This window comes from Gossypium arboreum, chromosome 1, assembly GCF_025698485.1.
Source record: "Gossypium arboreum isolate Shixiya-1 chromosome 1, ASM2569848v2, whole genome shotgun sequence".
NCBI classification, from domain to species: Eukaryota; Viridiplantae; Streptophyta; class Magnoliopsida; order Malvales; family Malvaceae; genus Gossypium; species Gossypium arboreum.
In genome coordinates, this window is record NC_069070.1 from 14256285 (window position 1) to 14260462 (window position 4178).

A 4178-nucleotide genomic window follows, 5' to 3' on the forward strand; every position below is an offset into this window, starting at 1 on the left:
TTTGGCTAGATAATAAAAAGATAGTAACTACTAGTACTTTTAGTCCTCGTGGATGCGATATTCCTGACTCATCATAGCTATACTACCATTCGATAGGTGCGCTTGCTTTTGTCGTATTTTAGTTAGTTTATGATGTCATCATTATAGTTCTCTTATTCTTTTTAGTACTATTCTTCTTCATTGGTTAATACTAACTCCTATGTCTTTTGGTGTTTGAATTTCAAATTTTTTATCGTCTTTCCACTATCAGTTTCTCTCATTCATTTAGCTATTAAATGTTACCTTCGATTATAGCATAGGATATTGGCTTAATTTTCTTATGATCGGTTCATTTTTTTGCTTCGTATTGTTTTAACACTTGATTATTTGATTGCTTTCTTACAGATTTAGCATGACGAACACTCGTGGAAAGTTCAAGACCGCATTCCCTGCTTCGAAGAAGCGAAAAACCCATGGTTGGACCTTCTCCTCGAGCGCTTCCGCTGAGGCCCACCATCCTTATCTCTAATTTTCAACGGGCCCCCAGGAGTATTTATATCAGCTCCTTCACATATGACTACTCAGCCTAGGTCGCAATTTTGATTGGGTCGCATTGGAGCATGTCTGACTAGCTAATGATGTTCATGCCTTTATTGTCACAGCTCCGTGGGACAGATTCTTCTCCATCATGGAGCCCACCTAGCATGGAGCTTACCTTGGAGTTCTGTTTGACGTTTCTTTTACAGCAGGTCATGACGACTCATGACGAGTCAAGCACCATTACTTTTCGACTTGGTGGTTTGGTGCGCCACATGAGTGTCCCCGAGTTCGGTGCTGTTATAGAACTTTACACAGAGGAATTTATGAGCGTTGAGAACTTCTTTCAACTTCATCGGCACCACCATCATGCACCATCACATTGTTGGGCCAATCTTAAAACGAGCCAAACACTTTATGATGCGAGTCGCCCAAAGGCGATGTGTCTCTCTCTAGCTTTCAGTACCTTCATGATAAGTCATAATTTATACATATTTTTATCCCATGTTTAGCATATTTTTGGATGAATTATCATTAGATTTGTTGAATTCGATGCTTCTAATCCTTTAATTTCATATTTTATACTTAGGTGAGCATAGGAGAGTAAAAAGAGCGAGAAACGAGCCAAAAACGGAGAAAATAGGTCAACGTGGGAAATCAACATAGCCTGGACTTCCTCACACGGGTAGACCACACGTCCGTGTCTATTTAGCAGACTCTAAACATGGTCTAAGGCACCTCACATGGGGGTGTCCCTGTCGAGCCCAAGTTTAGTTTTATTCGGAAAAAGGCCTCTCTAGAGGGCTTTGAAGCATTCAAAAGCCTATATAAACACCCCAGGAGGTACCTAGAAATGATACACGGAGTAGGAGGCAAGAAATTACTCGAAGAAAGTTGATTGATCCATCTCAGAAGTCAGATTCTTCTTCAAGACTGAAGATCTCCCTTCAATTTCCTTCAGGGGTTTTTGGGTTTTCTTTATGTTTTGTTATCATTATTCTTCTGAGATGTTTTCTTTAACACATATGAACTAAATCCCCTAAATACCTAAGGGGGGTGAAACCTAAGACGGATCTTGTTATTATTTTCTGAATTGTATCATACATACTTGATTTGTTCTTAATTATGTGTTCTTAATTCTTGCTTTAATATTCCAGGATATTGATTCAAGTATTAATATGCTTATTCAGAGGAGCAAAAGTCCTTGTCTAAGAGTAGATCTCACATAATTAAGCGAAGTTGATTGCACCCCTAGACATAGGGCAACATAAATCTGTCAGATTAGGGTCAAACCTAATAAGAGAATCCATAGATCGAGTTAATGCAACACTAGAGGTTTTAATTAGAAAAAGATTTCAATTAATCAACCTAGGGTTAGGCGTTGTTAGTCTCGAGAGAGATAATAATATAACTTAGGGATTTCTATGGATCAAGTCAAGTGAATAAATCGTCTGATTCAAAGTCAAATAACAAGTGAAGTCTAGGTAGATTTACCCTTGGTTATTGTCTAAATCAATCAGTTTTCCCAAAAGTAATTCCCCAATTTTCTTCCTGTGGATTCTTAGTTTAGTTAATTAATTTAGATAAAACAAACCCCTTTATTTTTAGGCTAGATAATAAAAAGAGAGTTAATACTAGTACTTTTAGTTCCTGTGTTTTTGACATTCCGGTGTTGCTATAAGCTATACTACTGTTCGATAGGTGTGCTTGCCTTCATCGTGATAATAGTTAGTTTTCAAGTACGACCAATCAAAAATATAAAACTTATCACGAGACATCACATCAAGTTTTTGGCGCCGTTGCCGGGGAACTAAAATATTAGGAATGTTGAATTTTTATTCCTTTAGCCATTTATTTTATTGCAATTTAAATTTTATCTTAGTTTTGTTAATTTTACTAAATTTTCTTTTGTCTTCTTCTGACAGGTTTTTATAGTTTATTACTAGAAGAAACCCCTGAGGACCATTACTCTTTGACAGTGAGATTGAAAGCATAGCTCGCAGAAACCGAAGAGAAATAAGGCGAAACCAAAGAAACATAGAAGAAGGACAAAAGGAAGATATCCATAATACAACCGAGGAGATGACTGAAAATCAGAATAACCAGCTTCCTCCTGTGGTTTCTGCAGATCCAATAAATCAGAATCCTGCTCCTCGTACTATATATGATTATGCTAAACGTAATTTAACAGGAGCCAAATCAAGTATAGTTAGACCTGCTATTGCTGCAAATCATTTTGAACTGAAACCTAACACGATTCAAATGATACAACATTTTGTTCAGTTTGATGGTTTGTAGGATGAGGATCCAAACGCTCATTTAGTGAATTTTCTAGAGTTTTGTGACACTTTTAAGATCAATGGCATTTCTAATGATGCCATTCACCTTCGGTTGTTTCCTTTTTCGTTGAGGAATAAAGCTAAATAGTGGTTGAACTTGTTATCACGAGGGTCAATCACTACTTGGGAACAAATGACTAAAAAATTTTTACTTAAATATTTTCTGCCGGCTAAAACGGCTAAGTTGAGGAATGATATCTCTTCTTTTGTGTAGATGGATCTAGAAACACTTTACGATACATGGGAGAGATACAAAGACCTATTGAGAAGGTGCCCTCACCATGGGCTACCTTTATGGCTGCAAGTTCAAACATTTTACAACGAGGTGAACCCATCAATAAGGCAACTTATCAATGCAGCCGCTGGTGGAACTTTGAATAATAAAACACTTGAAGAGGCTTATGAATTTAATAAATAGATGTCACTGAATAACTATCAGTGGCAAGTTATGAGAAGGAAGCCAACAAAAGCAGCCGGTGTTTTCAACCTTGATGCGGTCACTATGCTATCTAACCAGGTAAAACTTTTAAATAAAAAGATTGACGATTTATATGGTTCTACTCAGGTACATCCAGTGATGAGGTGCGATGTAAATGGAGGAGGAGTGCACACAGAATATCAATCTTTCAACCCTAGCATCAAGGAGGAACAAGTTCAATATATGGGTAATAATAATTCTAGACCTCAAAATAACCATACAGTAACACTTATAATGCAGGTTGGAGGAACCACCCCAACTTTTCGTGGGGTGGCCAAGGAAATCAAAGGTCACAACATCCCCCAAGTGTCTAACAACCACCTTACCAGTAGGAAAAGAAGCCGAACCTTGAAGAGATGCTCACAAAGTTTATCTCGATGTCGAAAACTCATTTTCAGAATACCAAAACAGCACTAAAGAATCAACAAGCGTCGATCCAAGGGCTCGAAACTCAAATAGGCCAACTTGCCAAACTAATTTCTGAACGACCACAAGGTAGCTTGCCAAGTAATACTGAATCTAACCCAAGGGAACAGCTCAATGCGATTACCGTTCGAGATAAGGAAGGGTTAGTCGAATCTGAACCAGAACTAAGGCAAGGAATTGTGGCAAGTAAAGGTAAAGGTGAGGTGGACCACAATGAGCAAAAACCAGTAAGTAGAGAGTACAAACCTCGTGTGCCATACCCCAGTGCGACAAGAAAAGACCACACGGACGAACAATTTGGTAAATTCCTTAAATTATTAAAGAAATTACATATTAACTTACCGTTTATTGAAGCTCTTTCGCAGATGCCAAACGCAGTTAAATTTTTAAAGGAGCTTCTAGCAAATAAGCGAAAGTTG

The 4178-nt window shown here is 37.8% G+C and overlaps 1 non-coding gene across 1 annotated transcript; it reads right to left on the minus strand.

Moving 5' to 3' along the window:
* Positions 1–3036: 3036 nt before the first annotated feature.
* On the minus strand, positions 3037–3143 carry LOC128281361 (small nucleolar RNA R71). The gene has a single exon (XR_008271569.1). It is a non-coding gene; the product is annotated as a small nucleolar RNA R71 (small nucleolar RNA).
* Between the last annotated feature and the right edge of the window lie 1035 nt (positions 3144–4178).